At 45.3% G+C, this 23658-nt stretch overlaps 1 protein-coding gene across 1 annotated transcript in view; it reads left to right on the top strand.

Moving 5' to 3' along the window:
• Positions 1–23658, top strand: part of LOC126214984 (putative mediator of RNA polymerase II transcription subunit 12) — a 137384-nt gene that overhangs the window by 31963 nt on the left and 81763 nt on the right. The window lies entirely within an intron of this gene.

Raw genomic sequence — 23658 nt, 5'->3', positions numbered from 1 at the left:
CATCAGTCTACTGACTGGTTTGATGCAGCCCGCCACAAATTCCTTTCCTGTGCTAATCTCTTCATCTCAGAGTAGCACTTGCAACCTAAGTCCTCAATTATTTGCTTGACGTATTCCAATCTCTGTCTTCCTCTACAGTTTTTGCCCTCTACAGCTCCCTCTAGTACCATGGAAGTCATTCCCTCATGTCTTAGCAGATGTCCTATCATCCTGTCCCTTCTCCTTATCAGTGTTTTCCACATATTCCTTTCCTCTCCGATTCTGCGTAGAACCTCCTCATTCCTTACCTTATCAGTCCACCTAATCTTCAACATTCGTCTATAGCATCACATCTCAAATGCTTCGATTCTCTTCTATTCCGGTTTTCCCACAGTACATGTTACAATGCTGTACTCCAGACGTACATCCTCAGAAATTTCTTCCTCAAATTAAGGCTGGTATTTGATATTAGTAGACTTCTCTTGGGCAGAAATGCCTTTTTTGCCGTAGCGAGTCTGCTTTTGATGTCCTCCTTGCTCCGTCCGTCATTAGTTATTTTACTGCCTAGGTAGCAGAATTCCTTAACTTCATTGACTTCGTGACCATCAATCCTGATGTTTTCTCGCTGTTCTCATTTCTACTACTTCTCATTACCTTCGTCTTTCTCCGATTTACTCTCAAACCATACTGTGTACTCATTAGACTGTTCATTCCGTTCAGCAGATCATTTAATTCTTCTTCACTTTCACTCAGGATAGCAATGTCATCAGCGAATCGTATCATTGATATCCTTTCACCTTGTATTTTAATTCCACTCCTGAAACTTTCTTTTATTCCCATCATTGCTTCCTCGATGTACAGATTGAAGAGTAGGGATGAAAGGCTACAGCCTTGTCTTACACCCTTCTTAATATGAGCACTTCGTTCTTGATCGTCCACTCTTATTATTCCCTCTTGGTTGTTGTACATATTGTATATGACCCGTCTCTCCCTATAGCTTACCCCTACTTTTTTCATAATCTCGAACAGCTTAAACCATTTTATATTGTCGAACGCTTTTTCCAGGTCGACAAATCCTATGAAAGTGTCTTGATTTTTCTTTAGCCTTGCTTCCATTATTAGCCGTAACGTCAGAATGGCCTCTCTCGTCCCTTTACTTTTCCTAAAGCCAAACTGATCGTCACCTAGCGCATTCTCAATTTTCTTTTCCATTCTTCTGTATATTATTCTTGTTAGCAGCTTCGATGCATGAGCTGTTAAGCTGATTGTGCGATAATTCTCGCACTTGTCAGCTCTTGCCGTCTTCGGAATTGTGTGGATAATGCTTTTCCGAAAGTCAGATGGTATATCGCCAGACTCATATATTCTACACACCAACGTGAATAGTCGTTTTGTTGCCACTTCCCCCAATGATTTTAGAAATTCTGATGGAATGTTATCTATCCCTTCTGCCTTATTTGACCGTAAGTCCTCCAAAGCTCTTTTAAATTCCGATTCTAATACTGGATCCCCTATCTCTTCTAAATCGACTCCTTTTTCTTCTTTTATCACATCAGACAACTCTTCACCCTCATAGAGGCTTTCAATGTATTCTTTCCACCTATCTGCTCTCTCCTCTGCATTTAGCAGTGGAATTCCCGTTGCACTCTGAATGTTACCACCGTTACTTTTAATGTCACCAAAGGTTGTTTTGACTTTCCTGTATGGTGAGTCTGTCCTTCCGACAATCATATCTTTTTCGATGTCTTCACATTTTTCCTGCAACCATTTCGTCTTAGCTTCCCTGCACTTCCTATTTATTTCATTCCTCAGCGACTTGTATTTCTGTATTCCTGATTTTCCCGGAACATGTTTGTACTTCCTCCTTTCATCAATCAACTGAAGTATTTCTTCTGTTACCCATGATTTCTTCGCAGCTACCTTCTTTGTACCTATGTTTTCCTTCCCAACTTCTATAGACATAATGTGAGTAACTAATAGTGGCTAATAGTTAATAATGGTAGCAGTTGAAACTTCCTGGCAGATTAAAACCGTGTGCCGGACCGAGACTCGAACTCGGGACCTTTGGGAGGACGGGGCGTGAGTCGTGCTTGGGTAGCTCAGTCGGTAGAGCACTTGCCCGCGATAGGCAAAGGTCCCGAGTTCGAGTCTCGGTCCGGCACACAGTTTTAATCTGCCAGGAAGTTTCATATCAGCGCACACTCCGCTGCAGAGTGAAAGTCTCACTCTGGAATGGTAGCAGGTATACCACAGCCGCTGCTGTCGCAAGTTGTGATAGTAGTATTAATAAGAATAATATTAAAAATTGCAATAGTAACAATAGTAGTAATGCAAGATATAAAGAGAAATTATAGTTGTATCAAATAGATATTTTCCTTTCCAGCGAGTTCTGGGGAAAGGAAATTTAACCCTTTCAGACCCTCTGGCTACATTTGTGTACATTACTTTTTCTGTGTCTTAATTGCAACAGAAGCATTTTTCCCACGGAAACCTGAGGTTCACATCCGTAATGTTCAACCATTTCACATGCGCAAGTGCTCCTAAATCCTGGCCATCACCATGAAAATATCAGCAAGTCAATGGTGCAGTGAGCAGCAGCTCTTAACCACCAGAAAAGACGTGTATGTTTGGTTCGCTATATTCCGCTGTATAATTCGCATGGTAATTATTGAACGATCATTTTGCTACTTGTTACAATAGAGAATAATTCGTAATTATCTATTTTAGCCATAAAATGAAGTCAAATGTACGAAGCATAATTTTAAAACATACTTCGTACACTTGGCTTCATTTTATGGACTAAAATAAAAGGGGTACATAGGTTTTACAAATCTTACATCTAAAATCACTAAAAAGTCATGTGAAAACACTGTCACATCAAGAAACATTTTCCGTCTTCCAGAAAAAAATTCAGGTCTGAAAGACTTAAGGAGGCTGCACTAATGAAGAACGCGGCAAATCGAGAAAACGATCTTACACTGTGGTACTGAAATACGCTCGGCACACTTCAAAGTCTATTTAATAGCGAATTTTTGAGAGTTGCATCGAATATTTTTCTTGAGTGGTATATGAGTTCCGAAGTTCACGTTTCATACATATAAAAAAATACAAAAACCTGATTGCGACGTGATTTAATGTGGTAAGTAGTGTTCCCTGTACACTTATTCTTTAATGAAAAAAATCGTATTGCATAACTCTTTCACAATAACAGTTCAGTTCACATAATAAATGGCAGGAGTAATTACAAACTTCACTTTGATCCAGAAAGGTGTCTATTATTCAGGCCACACCTGTTCAATATCTTACCCGAAAACGTGAAAGGGTTAATTACTAACGAACTATAGTTCGAGAGGAACCTAAATGGTGTGCCACATACCTGACAATCCCATCTCTATATCATATACTATCTTGTGTAGTGACAATAACAATTAATTTATTTAACGTTCGGTTCCGTAGCCTAGGATCTATATCATCAGGCTAAAATGGTTCAAATGGCTCTAGGCACTATGGGACTTAGCATTGGAGGTCATCAGTCCCCTAAAACTTAGAATTACTTAAACCTAAGGACATAAAACACATCCATGCCAAAGGCAGGATTCGAACCTGCGACCGTAGCAGCAGTGCGGTTCCGGACTGAAGCACCTAGAACCGCTCTGCCACAGCGGCCGGCATCAGGCTAAATATGGTGAATCATGACATTAATACTGAAACATGGGGGGGGACCGAACGTTCCTTGTCTATGAGTAAATGACGCAATAGCGGATCTTCAGATAAACTCGCCAATTTCGTCATTTACACATAGACAAAGAATGTTCGGTCCCATCCACTTTTCAATTTTAATGTCTTGATTCACCGTATTTAACCTGATGATGTGGCTTCTAGGCTTCGAAACCGATCGTTAAGTAAATTATTTACAAGACCAGCCAAGTGGTTATTATTCAAGACACCTCTGTGTGTCTGTGGAACTAACAGGGCATGTAATGATTAACTTCCCATGACTCTGAGCACTATGGGACATAACATAGGAGGTCATCAGTCCCCTAGAACTTAGAACTACTTAAACCAACTAACCTAAGGACATCACACACATCCATGCCCTAGGCAGGATTCGAACCTGCGACCGTAGCGGTCGCGCGGTTCCAGACTGAAGCGCCTAGAACCGCTCGGCCACATCGGCCAGCTAACTTCCCATGGTCGAGGTTCACAGTCATGTAGAATTTTTTGACGTGCATCGTATTCGCCGTAGACTGTAGAAATTATTTATTTCATTAATGCAGTTTCTACCTTTAGGCCATTCTCAAATGGTACTGGCAAATATTTTGCTTCAGCACATGTCAGACTTTAAAATCCTCCGACATGTATCATGTCACACTCGGCTGATGTTACCGTATTCCTACAGTGAAAAGGCCTATTTTTAATGCCGACATGTGTACATGTCGGAGGATTTTGAAGTCTGATATGTGCTGAAGCAAAATATTTTGCAGTGCCACATGGAAATGGTCCAAAGGCCGAAATTTCAATAAATAAGTACATAATTTCTTCAGTCAACGTCGAATATGATGTCCATGTCGTTATATAAATACTGTTCTCATTGTATCATTTACGAAATTTCAATCACGAACGTTCTCTTCCGAACGCGAAAATATTTATTTGACGCCCACCTACGTAGGGAGAAATTATCATCGTAATAAAATAAGAGAAATCAGAGCTCGAACGGAAAGATTTAGGTGTTCCTTCTTCCCACGTGCCATTCGAGAGTGGAATGGTAGAGAAGTAGTATGAAAATGGTTCCATGAACCCTCTACCAGGCACTTAAGTGTGAATTGCAGAGTAACCATGTAGATGTATCTGTGCATGCTCAGTTTCGTTCGTCGGACCCGTTTCTACGCCTAGCACCTATTGACCGCACAACTCCGACGTAAGGTGGGTTGCCGTGGCTGTTCACTGCAGGCGCACATCGAACTGCTATCTGAGACGAAATCACGCAGACAACCAGCACTAACGATGTTTCCAACTGATGCACCTCTCAAAATGTGTACAAAGACTACAGATAGCTTTACAGAATTTGTGAACCCAGAGAAGTATTTGAAGACTTTAAGGAAGTCCGTAAATCATTGTCATAGGATATAACAACTGATGGGTAATTCAAAGTGTCAGTAAATTTGCCCGCATCTCGTGGTCGTGCGGTAGCGTTCTCGCTTCCCACGCCCGGGTTCCCGGGTTCGATTCCCGGCGGGGTCAGGGATTTTCTCTGCTTCGTGATGGCTGGGTGTTGTGTGCTGTCCTTAGGTTAGTTAGGTTTAAGTAGTTCTAAGTTCTAGGGGACTGATGACCATAGATGTTAAGTCCCATAGTGTCAGTAAATCAGTAGTGGTTCAAATGGTTCAAATGGCTCTGAGCACTATGGGACTCAACTGCTGTGGTCATAAGTCCCCTAGAACTTAGAACTACTTAAACCTAACTAACCTAAGGACAGCACACAACAGCCAGCCATCACGAGGCAGAGAAAATCCCTGACCCCGCCGGGAATCGAACCCGGGAACCCGGGCGTGGGAAGCGAGAACGCTACCGCACGACCACGAGATGCGGGCCAGTAAATCAGTAGTGGGAAAATCTACGATGTTTTAGAAAGATGTATTTGCTTTATAATGGATATATCGTAGAGCTGCAGCCTATCGAAGAAATCGCACGTCTTGCGCCTAAATAAGAAAATGAAAGGAAATGTCTAATTTCGATGGAACTTCAGGGGCTGAGAGGTAACTTGTAACCATGATTAGGACGTTGCGTAACACAATCCTACGAAGGAAAGAAAGAAAAATACCAAGACAAGGCTTTGAATTGTGAAGTTGATGTTGAATAAATGTGTTATTTCTTTTCGAGCCGTATCCTACCACACTGATGTAACAAAAGTCCTAATATCGCGTATGAGCTCCTTTCTCCCAGTGTCGTTCAGCAACTGAATGTGGCATGGACTCAGGAAGTCGTTGGAAACCCAGGGCAGAAATATTGCGCTGTGGTGCCTCTACAGCCGTCCATACTTTCGAAAGTGTTGCCCACGCAGGATTTTGTGCACGAACTGACCGAAACCTGGTAGTCAGGGGAAGGCAGGGTTCGGTTACGATTGTGGACGAGGTCGTAATCAGTTACTATTGGTTACTTTTTACAATTACAGACGATTTATTTTAAACCAGTAATTCCCGACTCAGCAATAAATAAAAATACCACACGTTGTCAGTAAAGGAACAAACAAATATGTAAATAATAGTGTTTTCACTGAGTTACAATTTATCAAATCACCATTAAATACAGATACAGCAGATAATGTTTTAAAAGCAAGCCATTGTGATCTGGACAAGAGGCCTTACACACCAGGAATGGCAATAAATTAAGAATTGTTTAAAACTCGCTGCAACTTACAAATCACATGTACTGAAATATTAAAGGCAAGTCGGCACAAACACAGCAGAAGACATTAGACGCCAGGAATGGCAGTAAATAAGGTTTTAAAGGCTTACTGCGTAAATACAAATATCAAATTAGAATTTTAAGGAAAATTACGTCAATCAAGGCTGAAGGCCTTACACCCCAGAAACGGCAATAATATAAAAAATTTAGAAACCTGCTGTAAAACAGCAAATACAACAGCAAAGGTTAATTAAAGAAACAAGCAACTGATCACCAAACGAGTGAAATAAGATGATGCCAAACTTCGTAACACAACCCTTAACATCCAGTGAACACTAGACTGCTAGGATTATTCCAGAAGGCGACCAGAACTGTTAACTATACATATGTAACCTTTAATGTAGACATTACAAGGTACTGTAATAAATAGTACAATAATAAAACACATGTACCAGTACACGAGTCCCTTAAAGGGTACTGAAGCAGATTATACCCACAGAACGCGTGGACTGAAGGAGCGTTACACTGTACCACTGGCCATTAAGCCTCCTTCTAGAACACACGTCTTACAAGAACCAAGGACCAGTCACAGACGGTGCTCCAGGAATCGACCTCCGAGAAGGTCCGGCAACAAACGCTTTCGCGAACGATGAGATAGGCAGCCAAGAGTTGCAGTCACTTCACAAGATGGCATCTAAGGCTAGTGGCAGTCCAACGAATGACTAATGACAATATCGCTGAAGCTACCTGACGCCCGGTAAACCAAATGCAACAATGGAACAATACGCCAAGGCCGGAACCGTCGGTCTGAACTACGTCCCCAGAATACTGTGCTTAGAGCGCCTGGAACGAGAAAGGAAACACTACCACCAAAGTATCACAAACGGCCTACAATCAAGAAAGCTGTCAAAACTACACGCCTTACCGAACAGCAGCGGCAAGGCAAGGAAATGTACACTGCCGTCACATACACTAACCGCCAGGGCAGGTAACTGGAGCGTCAGCGGCCACCGGGCAAGAAAAATTACCGCTGGTTGAACTTAACAAATTGTAACAAGTTGAACGCAGTAAATAGTAATAAAAAGTCGAGGAAATCTAATCAGATCCGCCTTCCCCAAGCGCTGCTCTTCGCCTCGGCGGCACTGCGAGCAGCAACGCGAACCCAAGTCACTGGAGAATCGCGGGATATCACAGTGGTGGAGGTTTGTCTAGTTGGATTGAAATTCGCTCATCTTAAAGCTTGCCGTATCCGGTTTACGACGAGGCCGTGCACCCTCGTGACCACAGCCCTTCCATCTGGCAGTCCACGCGTGCCTGCAGCGGTCCCGGCGTGTTCTCGCACTGCGCGGACCTGGCTCCACCTGAGTCCCCAATCGAACTGTCACACTCACACGACCCGGAAAAACAACGACGTCGCCCCAAATATATACACTCCTGGAAATTGAAATAACAACACCGTGAATTAATTGTCCCAGGAAGGGGAAACTTTATTGACACATTCCTGGGGTCAGATACATCACATGATCACACTGACAGAACCACAGGTACATAGACACAGGCAACAGAGCATGCACAATGTCGGCACTAGTACAGTGTATATCCACCTTTCGCAGCAATGCAGGCTGCAATTCTCCCATGGAGACGATCGTAGAGATGCTGGATGTAGTCCTGTGGAACGGCTTGCCATGCCATTTCCACCTGGCGCCTCAGTTGGACCAGCGTTCGTGCTGGACGTGCAGACCGCGTGAGACGACGCTTCATCCAGTCCCAAACATGCTCAATGGGGGACAGATCCGGAGATCTTGCTGGCCAGGGTAGTTGACTTACACCTTGTAGAGCACGTTGGGTGGCACGGGATACATGCGTACGTGCATTGTCCTGTTGGAACAGCAAGTTCCCTTGCCGGTCTAGGAATGGTAGAACGATGGGTTCGATGACGGTTTGGATGTACCGTGCACTATTCAGTGTCCCCTCGACGATCACCAGTGGTGTACGGCCAGTGTAGGAGATCGCTCCCCACACCATGATGCCGGGTGTTGGCCCTGTGTGCCTCGGTCGTATGCAGTCCTGATTGTGGCGCTCACCTGCACGGCGCCAAACACGCATACGACCATCATTGGCACCAAGGCAGAAGCGACTCTCATCGCTGACGACGACACGTCTCCATTCGTCCCTCCATTCACGCCTGTCGCGACACCACTGGAGGCGGGCTGCACGATGTTGGGGCGTGAGCGGAAGACGGCCTAACGGTGTGCGGGACCGTAGCCCAGCTTCATGGAGACGGTTGCGAATGGTCCTCGCCGATACCCCAGGAGCAACAGTGTCCCTAATTTGCTGGGAAGTGGCGGTGCGGTCCCCTACGGCACTGCGTAGGATCCTACGGTCTTGGCGTGCATCCGTGCGTCGCTGCGGTCCGGTCCCAGGTCGACGGGCACGTGCACCTTCCGCCGACCACTGGCGACAACATCGATGTACTGTGGAGACCTCACGCCCCACGTGTTGAGCAATTCGGCGGTACGTCCACCCGGCCTCCCGCATGCCCACTATACGCCCTCGCTCAAAGTCCGTCAACTGCACATACGGTTTACGTCCACGCTGTCGCGGCATGCTACCAGTGTTAAAGACTGCGATGGAGCTCCGTATGCCACGGCAAACTGGCTGACACTGACGGCGGCGGTGCACAAATGCTGCGCAGCTAGCGCCATTCGACGGCCAACACCGCGGTTCCTGGTGTGTCCGCTGTGCCGTGCGTGTGATCATTGCTTGTACAGCCCTCTCGCAGTGTCCGGAGCAAGTATGGTGGGTCTGACACACCGGTGTCAATGTGTTCTTTTTTCCATTTCCAGGAGTGTATATATTAGCCACGACATCTTGGTAGATGATTGTTGCAGTGACTGTGAGTTTATGGGATGCATTTTTTCATATGACTTGTCAAGCCAATGGCAGCACGTCATCTCTTGCCGCAGTTGTCACAAGTGTATCCGGCTGCTGAGGCGGGAGCAGTGGTAGCATTGCGAAGCTTTTCCTGCCTTAATCTGTCTGAGAAGCCTTCATCGTGCTTCGACATTCCACATGATATATCGTCACGCCACTCTGGTCTCGTGCTAGCCCGTGCCTCCCATCTGTTTGTGTCGATTCCAAAGCTCTCCGTATCTCGTTTACAGGAGTCCTTGAACCTCAATACAGCACGTCCTACAGGTGTTTTGGCTATAGGGATCTCTCCGAGCATCACCTCACGTGGTAATCTGTCAGGATCCATACGGTGGACGTGTCCCAGCCAGCGGAGTCGTCTCTGCTTCGAGATAGCTGAAATACTGTTGCAGTTAGATAGTGCAACAGTTACTACATATCGATAACCGCCGCTGCTGCCACTAGCGGACAGGCAACGCTTGCGAAAACGAATGGCGCAAGTCAACACGAGAAGAAGGCGAACAACGGCAACGATGCCAACTAAACGATACCGTATGGCCTCCAACAGAGGACGCAAACCTACAAACAGTACCAGCCGCAGCACGGCTCACTGACCTCTCCATTATGTCCCACAAATGTGCGATGGAAATCGTGTCGGGAAACCTGGGTGGCCAAATCATTCGCTCTAAATGTCCAGAATGTTCTTCAAACCAGTCGTGAACTACTGTGGGTCAGTGACATGCCACATTGTCATCCGAACTATCAGTTTAATAAGCCACGGCTGCAAAAAACTGACACGAATTCTTTACAGACGAATGAAAAAACTGGTAGAACCGGACGTTGGGGAAGATCAGTTTGGAACACGTGAGGCAATACTGACTTATCTTAAAAAAAAAGATTAAGGAAGGCAAACCTACGTTTCTAGCATTTGTAGACATCGAGAAAGCTTTTGACAATGTGGACTGGAATACTCTTTTTCAAATTCTGAAGGTGGCAGGGGTAAAATGCAGGGAACGAAAGGCTATTTACAATTTGTACAAAAAGCTGATGGCAGTTATAAGAGTCGACGGGCATGAAATGGAAGCAGTGGTTGGGAAGGGGGTAAGACAGGGTTGTAGCCTCTCCCCGATGCTCTTCAATCTGTATATTGAGCAAGCAGTATAGGAAACAAAAGAAAAATTCGGAGTAGGTATTAAAATCCATGGAGAGGAAATAAAAACTTTCAGACTTGAACTTTCTGGCAGATTAAAACTGTGTGCCGGACGGAGACTCGAACTCGGGACCTTTGCCTTTCGTGGGCAAGTGCTCTACCTCCTCAGCTACCCAAGCACGACTCACGCCCCGTCCTGTCCTCACAGCTTTACTTCTGCCAGTACCTCGTCTCCTACATTCTACCTTCTAAAAACTTTGAGGTTCGTCGATGACAATGTAAGTCAGAGATAGCAAAGGACTTGGAAGAGCAGTTGAACGGAATGGACAGTGTCTTGAAAGAATATAAGATGAACATCAACAAAACCAAAACGAGGATAATGGGATGTAGTCGAATTAAGTCGGGTGATGCTGCGGGAATTAGACTAGGAAAAGAGACGCTTAAAATAGTAAATGAGTTTTGTTATTTGGGGAGAAAAATATCCGAAGATGGTCGAAGTAGAGAGGATATAAAATGTAGACTGGCAGTGGCAAGGAAAGCGTTTCTGAAGAAGAGAAATTTGTTAACATCGAGTATAGATTTAAGTGTCAGGAAGTCGTTTCTGAAAGTATTTGTATGGAGTCTAGCCATGTATGGAAGTGAAACATGGACGATAAATAGTTTGGACAAGAAGAGAATAGAAGCTTTCGAAATGTGGTACTACAGAAGAATGCTGAAGATTAGATGGGTAGATCACATAACTAATGAGGAGGTTTTGAATAGAATTGGGGAGATGAGGAGCTTGTGGCACAACTTGACTAGAAGAAGGGATCAGTTGGTGGGGCATATTTTGAGACATCAAGGGATCACCAATTTAGTATTGGAGGGCAGCGTGAAGGGTAAAAATTGTAGAGGGAGACCAAGAGATGAATACAGTAAACAGATTCAGAAGGATGTAGGTTGCAATAGGTACTGGGAGATGAAGAAGCTTGCACAGGATAGAGTAGCATGGAGAGGTGCATCAAAGCTGTCTCTGGACTGAAGACCACAACAGCAACGGTTTCCGAAATGGAATGGCCCGTGCGTCTAGTTCCAACAACCAATCCGCGCTCAAAGGCTGCTAACCGCCGACGTGCAGGCGTAATCATGTTGAAAGCCTTTCCGCATGAATCACTTGAATACAAATGACAACTCCGACAATGCACTGCCGTTTTGTACCTTTTGTACGCGATACTACCGTCATCTGTGTATGTGTGCACGTAGCTGGCCCACAAATTCAGTCACCTCAGTCTATGTTATGTTATATCGCTATATAAATACTGTTATTGTATTCTTTCACTGCATGCTCAGTTTCGTTCGTACTAACGTTTTCCATGTATTGAAGAGTATCACAGACAGCGCCTAGCGCTTCGTGACCGCAGAACTCTAACGTAAGGTGGGTTGCCGGCGTTGGTGGCTGCAGGGGCACGTCGAACTGCTGGCTACAATGTAAATGTCGTGTGACTAGGGCCTCCCGTCGGGTAGACCGTTCACCGGCTGCAAGTCTTTCGATTTGACGGCATTTCGGCGACTTGCGCGTCGATGGGGATGAAATGATGATGGTTAGGACAACACAACACCCAGTTCCTAAGCGGGAATCGAACCGGGAATCGAACCCGGGCCCTTAGGATTGACATTCTGTCGCGCTGACAACTCAACTACCGGGGGCGGACAACTTCTAGCTGAAAGGACATCACAGCCGTTGTAGAAAACCAGCTCTAAGAATGTTTCTACTTCATGCGCCTCTCAAAATGTGTAGCAACAATTTCGGTACCTGGCAGAATTTGTTAACCCAGAGAAAGAGTTGTAGACTGTAAGGAGTTATAAGACGTTTAACGTCGTATATTCATCATTTGGATTTGCAGCTGCTTGTGTTTACCGCATGAAGCAGAAACATTATCTGTGGGTTTCGGTTTGTTTAAACTGTAATATGAATATTTTTACTAAATGATTACACAGTTATGGGAATATTTAGTTCAAACAACAATTCGTTTCTTTTGGTTAAAACCATTGGGTATCCGTGCACGAATCACGGCCAGACCAAAACATATGCCGTGAACCATGCGTCTGCAGCCTGTACTCGAACATCCATTGTGGACGTATGTGATGACATGTCGAAGTTTGGGTGTGGCTGTAAATCATGCACAGGTAGCCGAACAGTAAGGCGACCTCTCGCGGGAAATCTGGGCTCGAGTCCCGCCGGTCCGGAATAAATTATCATAGTCGTCACTCCATTCTACAGCTGATATTTTTTATTTTATTTATTTATTGTTCCATGGGACCAAATTAATGAGAAGTCTCCAGGGTCATGGAACGAGTCAATACATGAAATTATAACACGATACTAGAAATAGATAAAATGAAATATAAAAAAAACATATTCAGGTGACAAGTCGTAAATTTAAATAAAGAAAATCAACAATGTAACACTGGAATTTGCTTAACTTTTCAGCTCTTCCAGGAGCTCCTCGACAGAATACAAGGAGTGAGCCATGAGGAAACTTCAGTTTAGACTTACAAGTGTTTGGGCTACTGCTAAGATTTTTGAGGTCTTGTGTTAGCTTATTGAAAATGGATGTAGCAGAATACTGCACTCCTTTCTGCACAAGAGTCAAGGAAGTGCATTCCACATGCAGATTTGATTTCTGCCTAGTATTAACTGAGTGAAAGCTGCTAACTCTTGGGAATAAGCTAATATTGCCAAGAACAAACGACATTAAAGAAAATTTATACTGTGAGGGCAATGTCAGAATTCCCAGACCATTGAATAGGGGTCGACAAGAGGTTCTCGAATTTAGACCACACATAGCTCGAACAGCCAGTTTTTGAACCAAAAATACCCTTTTTGAATCAGAAGAATTACCCCAAAAAATAATACCATATGACATAAGCGTATGAAAATATGCGAAGTAGACTACTTTTCGTGTTGAACTGTCACTTATTTTATATACTGTTCTAATGGTAAATAAAGCAGCATTTAGTTTCTGAACAAGATCCTGAACATGGGCTTTCCCCAACAGCTTACTATCTATCCGAACGCCTAGGAACTTGAACTGTTCCGTCTCGCTATTAATATGCCCATTCTGTCTGATCAAAATATCAGTTCTTGTTGAATTGTGAGTTAGAAACTGTAAAAACTGAGTCTTACTGTGATTTAGCATCAAAATATTTTCCACAAGCCACAGACTTATTTCATGAACTAGATTATTTGATACTGTTTCAGTATCACACACAAGATCTTTCACTACCAAGCTGGTGTCATCAGCAAACAGAAATATTTTTGAATCACCTGTAATACTAGAAGGCATATCATTTATATAAATAAGAAACAGCAGTGGCCCCAGCACCGACCCTTGGGGAACGCTCCACTTAACAGTGACCCATTTGGACTGAACATCACTACCACTCTCAATATTGCGGAGAATTACCTTCTGCTTTCTGTTCTTAAATAAGAGGCGAACCAATTGTAAGCCAGTCCCCTTACTCCATAATGGTCCAACTTCTGCAGTAATACACTCCCGGAAATTGAAATAAGAACACCGTGAATTCATTGTCCCAGGAATGGGAAACTTTATATTGACACATTCCTGGGGTCAGATACATCACATGATCACACTGACAGAACCACAGGCACATAGACACAGGCAACAGAGCATGCACAATTTCGGCACTAGTACAGTGTATATCCACCTTTCGCAGCAATGCAGGCTGCTATTCTCCCATGGAGACGATCGTAGAGATGCTGGATGTAGTCCTGTGGAACGGCTTGCCATGCCATTTCCACCTGGCGCCTCAGTTGGACCGGCGTTCGTGCTGGACGTGCAGACCGCGTGAGACGACGCTTCATCCAGTCCCAAACATGCTCAATGGGGGACAGATCCGGAGATCTTGCTGGCCAGGGTAGTTGACTTACACCTTGTAGAGCACGTTAGGTGGCACGGGATACATGCGGACGTGCATTGTCCTGTTGGAACAGCAAGTTCCCTTGCCGGTCTAGGAATGGTAGAACGATGGGTTCGATGACGGTTTGGATGTACCGTGCACTATTCAGTGTCCCCTCGACGATCACCAGTGGTGTACGGCCAGTGTAGGAGATCGCTCCCCACACCATGATGCCGGGTGTTGGCCCTGTGTGCCTCGGTCGTATGCAGTCCTGATTGTGGCGCTCACCTGCACGGCGCCAAACACGCATACGACCATCATTGGCACCAAGGCAGAAGCGACTCTCATCGCTGAAGACGACACGTCTCCATTCGTCCCTCCATTCACGCCTGTCGCGACACCACTGGAGGCGGGCTGCACGATGTTGGGGCGTGAGCGGAAGACGGCCTAACGGTGTGCGGGACCGTAGCCCAGGTTCATGGAGACGGTTGCGAATGGTCCTCGCCGATACCCCAGGAGCAACAGTGTCCCTAATTTGCTGGGAAGTGGCGGTGCGGTCCCCTACGGCACTGCGTAGGATCCTACGGTCTTGGCGTGCATCCGTGCGTCGCTGCGGTCCGGTCCCAGGTCGACGGGCACGTGCACCTTCCGCCGACCACTGGCGACAACATCGATGTACTGTGGAGACCTCACGCCCCACGTGTTGAGCAATTCGGCGGTACGTCCAGCCGGCCTCCCGCATGCCCACTATACGCCCTCGCTCAAAGTCCGTCAACTGCACATACGGTTCACGTCCACGCTGTCGCGGCATGCTACCAGTGTTAAAGACTGCGATGGAGCTCCGTATGCCACGGCAAACTGGCTGACACTGACGGCGGCGGTGCACAAATGCTGCGCAGCTAGCGCCATTCGACGGCCAACACCGCGGTTCCTGGGGTGTCCGCTGTGCCGTGCGTGTGATCATTGCTTGTACAGCCCTCTCGCAGTGTCCGGAGCAAGTATGGTGGGTCTGACACACCGGTGTCAATGTGTTCTTTTTTCCATTTCCAGGAGTGTATTTTGTGGGCAACACAGTCAAAAGCCTTTGTTAAATCAAAGAAAACACCTAGCGTTCGCAACCTTTTATTTAATCCGTCCAAAACCTCACAGAGAAAAGAGAATATAGCATTTTCAGTTGTTAAACCATTTCTAAAACCAAACTACATTTGACAGCAAATTATGTGAATTTAAATGCTCCAGTAACCTTGTATATACAACCCTCTCGATAACTTTAGCAAACACCGATGGTATAGAAATAGGTCTATAATTGTCAACATTATCCCTGTCCCCCTTTTTATAAAGTGGTTTCACTACCGAGTACTTTAATCGGTCAGGAAACCGACCACTCCTAAAGGAAAAGTTACAAATATGGCTAAGTACTGGGCTAACATACGAATACGAATACGTTTAATGTACAGGGTGATTCTAAAGTGAGTATACATTTTGTGCTTAAACAAATTTTATTAACCAATATGTAATGACACTGCAACTTATATTACAATAGGATATAATTTCAACACGTTTCAATGTGACCACCTTGCATGTCAGGCACACCCTCCAGCGCTCGACTGTAGACCGAAAAACCTGCCCAAGCCTATCTGGTGTAATCCCAGCAGCTGCGGCTCGAATCCGCTGTGTTAAGTGTTCAGTGCTGCGGATCTTCCGCTGGTATACCTTAGACTTGATAAACCCCCATGCAAAAAAGTCTGAGGGTGTCCAGTCAGGAGAGCGGGGTGCCCACATCCGTGGAAAGGCACGACCAATCCATCTGCCGGGAAATCCTTGATTCAGATAATCCCGAACGACGAGGGCAAAATGGGGTGGTGCACCATCCCGTTCAAAAACAACGGTATCCATAATCCCATCAGATATCAACTGGGGCTCCAAAAACTGTTCCAACATATCTAGTTCTGTGGTTCCAGTAACGGTTTGTTGTGCGAAGAAGGAGGGCCTGTACACTGTTGACCTCGTTATCCCTAACCACGCATTCACTTTTGCTGTGTCCCGTTGCCACTCATGCAGGACACTTGGTTTTTCGTCTGCCCAGATCCTGCAGTTGTGTCTGTTCACATGTCCACGGGTATGAACAAGACATTTTGCATCAAAGTATCATTTTCCACAGCTCATAGCAGGTCATGACACATAGCCTGTGTGGCTGCGTAGTCCTCCGCTTCAAGCTTATATACGACCTGGATATGGTACGCACGTTTGTGCAGCTTGTAACGAAGAACTCTCCATACAGTGATTTGAGAAATACCAAGCCCCCTACTTAGTCTACTGGGAGATGCGGAACGGCTACGTGTGATTGCATGCTGCACACTTTTCACGGTGTCTGGCGCTGTGGCCGGCATCCCTGGACGTTCTTCATCTACAACACTACCAGTAGGCTGGAATTTATTGAGAAGGGTCTTCATAGCAAACCTGGTGGGGCCTGTTTACCGGAATCGACGGGGAAAGTTGGTTCAAATGGCTCTGAGCACTATGGGACTCAACATCTGAGGTCACCAGTCCCCTAGAACTTAGAACTACTTAAACCTAACTAACCTAAGGACATCACACACATCCATGCCCGAGGCAGGATTCGAACCTGCGACCGTAGCGGTCGCGCGGTTCCAAACTGAAGTGCTTAGAACCGCTCGGCCACACTGGCCGGCACGGGGAAAGTCTGTCCACACATCTCCATACGTCATTCCACATAGACCAGAAGAAACAACAGCGATTCGTTCATCTTTGGTTAGAATTCTTTCGTAGTACCTGCAAGAAACATATATTCCGTTACTGTATCATTGAAATGTATATTGATTTACTACACTACTGGCCATTAAAATTGCTACACCAAGAAGAAATGCAGATGATAAACGGGTATTCATTGGATAAATATATTATACTAAAACTTACATGTGATTACATTTTCACGCAATTTGGGTGCATAATCCTGAAAAATCAGTACACAGAACAACCACCTCTGGCCCTAGTAACGGCCTTGATACGCCTGGGCATTGAGTCGAACAGAGCTTGGATGCAGTGTGCAGGTACAGCTGCCCATGCAGCCTCAACACGATACCACAGTTCATCAAGACTAGTGACTCGCGTATTGTGACGAGACAGTTGTTCGGCCACCATTGACCAGACGTTTTCAATTGGTGAGAGATATGGAGAACGTGCTGGTCAGGGCAGCAGTCAAACATTTTCAGTATCCAGAAAGGCCCGTACAGGACCTGCAACACGCGGTCGTGCATTATCCTGCTGAAATGTAGGGTTTTGCATGATGGAATGAAGGATAGAGCCACGGGTCGTAACACATCTGAAATGTAACGTCCACTGTTCAAAGTGCCGTCAATGCGAACAAGAGGTGACCGAGACGTGTAACCAATGGCACCTCATATCATCACGCCGGGTGATACGCCAGTATGGCGATGACGAATACACGCATCCAATGTGTGTTCACCGCGATGTCGCCAAACACGGATGCGACCATCATGATGCTGTAAACACAACCTGGATTCATCCGAGAAATGACGTTTTGCCATTCGTGCACCCACGTTCGTCGTCGAGTACACCATCGCAGGCGCTCCTGTCTGTGATGCAGCATCAAGGGTAACCGCAGCTACGGTCTCCGAGCTGATAGTCCATGCTGCTGCAAACGTCGTAGAACTGTTCGTGCAGATGGTTGTTGTCTTGCAAACGTCCCCATCTGTTGACTCAGGGATCGAGGCGTGGCTGCACGATCCGTTATAGCCGTGCGGATAAGATGCCTGTCATCTCGACTGCTAGTGATACGAGGCCTTTGGGATCCAGCACGGCGTTCCGTATTACCCTCCTGAACCCACCGATTCCATATTCTGCTAACAGTCATTGGATCTCGACCAAAGCGAGCAGCAAATTCGCGTTACGATAAACTGCAATCGCGATAGGCTACAATCCGACCTTTATCAAAGTTGGAAACGTCATGGTACGCATTTCTCCTCCTCACACGAGTCATCACAACAACGTTTCTCCAAGCATCGCCGGTCAACTGCTGTTTGTGTATGAGAAATCGATTGGAAACTTTCCTCATGTCAGGACGTTGTAGGTGTCGCCACCGGCGCCAACCTTGTGTGAATGCTGTGAAAAGCTAATCATTTGCTTATCAGAGCATCTTCTTGCTGTCTGTTAAATTTCGCGTCTGTAGCACGTCATCTTCATGGTGTAGCAATTTTAATGGCCAGTTGTGTATATCACTGAAACGTATAGTGACCTTAGGGCCACCCTGTACTTCATAAAGGATGTAGTCGCCGCAGTGGCTATTCCTTTGGACATGCATGAATGACGATGTTTGGTTTGTGGGGCGCTCAACTGCATGGTCAGCAGCGCCCGTATGAAGTCCCAATCTTTACTCAGTCCAGTCTAGCCACTTTCACGAATGACGACGAAATGACGAGGACAACAGAAACACCCAGTCCCTGGGGAGAGAAAATCCCCAACCGGGCCGGGAATCGAAACCGGGACCCCGTGACCCAGAGGCAGCAACACTAGCCTCTAGACTATGAACTGAGCGCCACATGCACGAATGTTCAAACGAACCTTTCGCCGCAATTCAGAATAACACGGACACTGAAATATCGTACTTTGATAGTAAATACGATACGTGTATGCTTCAGACATTGTATATTAGTTTCTTAGGAATCTTACCTTTATACTGGTTTCCACTAGTGAATAGAAGTCACGTGTCTTACCATTACACCACTCGCTTTTGAGTGTGCTGATATTGACGAGATTGTCTGGTACGTAACAAGGTCAAAAATGAAACGAATGCCGGACATTTGCCACGCCGGACATTTGCCACACTTGTCCCTTCGCGAGGTATCTTGAGTAGCGATCCCTCAGGTAAGGGACACTCTTCCTCGTACTACTTCTGTCCGCTTTCAAACCGCCGTCTCCACGTCTTATTCGATACAACCATGGACCTTCTCCTTCGACATCTTGGCGAAATACAGAGCTTCTTTTCCGAAATGGCAAAATACAGAGCTTATTTTCCGAAATCGAAATATTTGTAACTTTTGGGAAACGTAAACAATTACGGGGATTATGTCAGTATGTAATTAGTTCTGCCAAGTATAAATATAGATCCCTGTGTCTGTACGGTAGCTTCCTTTCACGCTTACTGATTGCGATAGAAACAGTGCATCGGCATGGGAGCAACAACAAAGGAACGATGTAAAGAGAATACGAATGTACGCTAATCATTTCTTTTTGATCGCTGCATTTGTGCCTACTTTAATTACTAAAACTGCATGCCCAGAAGAGAATAAGGAAAGAAGAAATTGGTATGTGAATGTTTGAAAAGAAGAACGACATATTGGTTGGTTGGTTGCTTGGGGAAGGAGACCAGACAGCGTGGTCATCGGTCTCATCGGATTAGGGAAGGACGGGGAAGGAAGTCGGCCGTGCCCTTTCAGAGGAACCATCCCGGCATTTGCCTGGAGTGATTTAGGGAAATCACGGAAAACCTAAATCAGGATGGCCGGACGCGGGATTGAACCGTCGTCCTCCCGAATGCGAGTCCAGTGTCTAACCACTGCGCCTCCTCGCTCGGTGAAGAACGACATACTCCATATTAATTTACTCTCTAAAATCCGATATCCCTTGCGGCGAAACATTAGTTAATAAAGTGTAGCGGGACAATGTTCAAAACATGACTGAAAATGCGTCCATAAACAGAGATAAGAACATCTATGATTGACATGTCATCTAAAGTCGACGTACAATTTGAAAATGTTAGAAATGAGGAAATGAAGTAATACAGAATGCTATGCTTGTACGTTGTTATTCTACATTGTTTAGGTCTGGTATTTACAGGGTCACAGAGAAAGCATGCTAGGTTTTGGAGGGAAAAGCCGTAATTGTAATGATCTACACTACAACAGGAAGCACAACTTACGGAAAAGTAATGTAATGTGTGTTCCAGCTGAGAAGCGACATTGAAGCAGGTAGTTCCTGTGACTTTGTATGGGCAGAGGTTATATTCGACAACCGGAATAAATTAATAACTGGCTCCTTTTACCGACCCCCGGTCTCAGATGAAACAGTTGCTGAACATTTCAAAGAAAACTCGAGTCTCATCGCAAATAGGTACCCTACTCATACTATTGTAGTTGGCAGTGACTTCAATCTATCTTCCGTATGTTGACAAAAATACATTTTCAGACCCTATTGTAGATAGAAAACAACTTTCGTAATTGTTCTAAATGCTTTTTATAAAATTATTTTGAACAATTAGTTCACGAGCCCATTCAAATTGTAAATGGTTACGAAAACACACTTGACCTCTTACCCACAAATAATCATGAGCATCACGACGGATACAGGGGTTAGTGAACACACAGTCGTAGCGAGGCTCAATTCCGTAACAAAGAAATTCACCAAAACTAAATGCGAAATATATCTATTTATAAAAGCAACTAAAAATTCGGTTGGCGTCTTTCTAAGAGACAGTCTCCAATCCTTCCAAACTATGTAAGTGAAGACCATATGTGGCTTAAATTCAAAGAAACAGTATCAACAGCACTCGAGAGATTCATACCAAATAAATTAATAACAGACGGAACTGATCCGCCAAGGTACGCAAAACACGACAGAAAGATGCTGTAGAAGCACCGAAAAAGGCACGTATAATTTAGACGAGCGCAAAATCTCCAAGATTGGCGAAGTTTTACTGAGGGTCGAAATCTGGTGCGGATTTCAATGCGAGATGCATTTAATAGTCTCCAAAACGAAACTCTCTCTAGAAATGTGGCGGAAAATCCATAGAGGTTCTGGTCCTATGTTAAGTAAACCAGCGGAAAGGCTCAGTAAGTACCTTTACTGCGCGACAGAGATGAGGAGGAGGAGGGGGAGACAAGGGACCCAACCCTTCGGAGCAGGTAAAACCGTGGCAAATGTCCGGCGTGGCAAATGTCCGCACACCAATGAAACGGCACACTCGGAGATAGAGACCGGGGGGGGGGGGGGGGGAGGAGGGGGGGGCTGTAATGAGGGAGAGAGCAAACACTTGTGGTGGCCGCTATCTGCTGACAAGCTTTTCGCGTCCCACTTGTAGCCCTGGTAAGCGTGCCGCTTCGTCACCCACTCGGAGGGGCCCTACCTGTTAAGGAGAGGCTTTTAGCCGAGCCGGGCCAGGAATGAAGAACGCGAGGGGTCATGTGTACGGGCACGTATACTCTGAAGGCCAGGTGTTAGGCTCGTAGCTGCGGTAATGTAGCCGCCGATGGATGTTCGCGAAACGTGCCGTGTCATAGGTGTGACTTTCTCGCCCCGCGTACCGGCTTCCAAAAGGGGGGGGGGGGGGGCAAAAACCGAAGACCACAACGGTGCGTTATTTGTCCCTGACGACAACGAAAGCGTAGTGATGCTTTGGGCAAAGTAGGCAGGAAATGCAGATTAAATCACAGAGGACGAATAAGAAAAAAAAAGGATGAGACAGAATACTGAATACGTTGAGTGATATGAGGCTTACTGGGGGACCGCACCTACCTGTCATCACCACTTTCGTCCAAATTTATACTACATGCAAGGCTTGGCATGTCATTTCCCCCCTATTCCTGTGCCCTTCGGTTTGCTTCTGACCTGGCATTCCTTAATTCCATGTGCCCATGCAGCTTTTCGTAGTTGATTCGTACCTTGCTCATAACGAATGTATAGATGGTGAGACACTTTATAGCAGGGGCGGGCAGGAATTCTGCACGTGTGCGGTGCACATGCACGTGTGCAGTTAACAGGTGTTCTGCGTGCACACAGGGGCAAACTGGCCACCCGCTCCTCTCCCCTCCCCGCCATACCGTCTCAACGCTTCTTCCTTTGTAATGCGTCTTGTTTCCTGGCCTGCTTTATTGAATGAAGGAACAAGGTTAGTAGGAGTGCTTGAAAGTAATCGTGGTTTGAAAGAGTACCTATTACCTACGATACGTTTTATTTACTTATCACAGGTGGAGTTTACAATACGTTTAATGTCTGCAACAAAATTTCTACATACAGACAAACGCAAACAGTTACGTAAATTTTCATTACTGATGTTTGCTCTTAACCGAGACTTTCATAACAGGAAAAAATCTCTCACAAACGTATGTCGAGCGAAACATTGACATTATCTTCATGGCTTCACGATGGAGACGAGGAAACTCTTGCTGTGGAAAGTCGTGATAAAAATCTATTACACGTCTTGCCAAAAGGAACCTGTCTCTCAGACGAGAATTACGCTGTAGATCTATTAATTCCATTTGCAAACTGGGATGAATATCATCTACAGAAACAGCAGATTGTCTCGAGAACTATTCAAAACCTTGTGATAAGTAAGATATATCCCCAAATCGCTTGAGAAATTCCTCTTTTATTGCACCAAGAACGGCAAAATACTGAAATTTATTATAATGGCGTTCAATATTAAACTTCCGCTGACCAGCCAGAATACTGTCACATATTATACATTTCCAATTTTCACGTTTTTGCACAGAGGAAAAAATGATTCTCCCATTCCTTTTTAAAAGATAGCAAATCTCCAATTCTCCGTTTCCTTGATTCACTCTGGATTTTCCGGTTATTGAAATACAACGTCCACTACGTAGTGATCTCTACGCATCAACGTCCGCAGCTTAGCCTGGCTCTATACTGCAGCAAGCTGCCGGCTGTCGCCACTGCCTCTGTCGACGATTGCACGCGAGCAGCACACGTGCAGCGCTGTGTGCTCATGAGCCGCGTGCAACGTTTGCCCGCCCCTGCTTTATAGCAAGTGAATATGTTCTTTTTTTAGCGCTTACAATACCTAAGACCATAGTGCCTAGACAGGTAAAGCCCACTATACATGTTTTTATCGCTCGTCACGTTGTGCCTAAGTCGTGTTATGAACAGGTTTCTGTGTGCATATTCCTGACGTCCTTATATGAATAAAGGTAAATTATAATATCTTTAACATCATGCAGCGCGTCAGCAACCGTATATGTATAGAAAATAAACATTTTTTTTTCTTTTTTTTTTCAGCCTTGCAACTGAAGGCTGAAAAAAATTGTTTATTTTCTAAATTATAATATGTAATTACAATGAAATAAACACCCCTAGCTGCTTACAGGCGTTGACATACGTCAACGAGGACAGATGAAAATGTGCGCCCCGACCGGGACTCGAACCCGGGATCTCCTGCTTATACGGTAGACGCTCTATCCATCTTTTTTTTTTAATCTCATTTTTTTTGTTCGCTTTTGTTCGTTGCATCTGCTCGGGGCGGACGTCGTAAGACATCCGTT

This window comes from Schistocerca nitens, chromosome 12 (assembly GCF_023898315.1).
Source record: "Schistocerca nitens isolate TAMUIC-IGC-003100 chromosome 12, iqSchNite1.1, whole genome shotgun sequence".
Taxonomy (NCBI): domain Eukaryota; kingdom Metazoa; phylum Arthropoda; class Insecta; order Orthoptera; family Acrididae; genus Schistocerca; species Schistocerca nitens.
The sequence above is the reverse complement of the archived record's forward strand: the minus strand, read 5'-3'. Positions and strand labels throughout refer to the sequence as shown.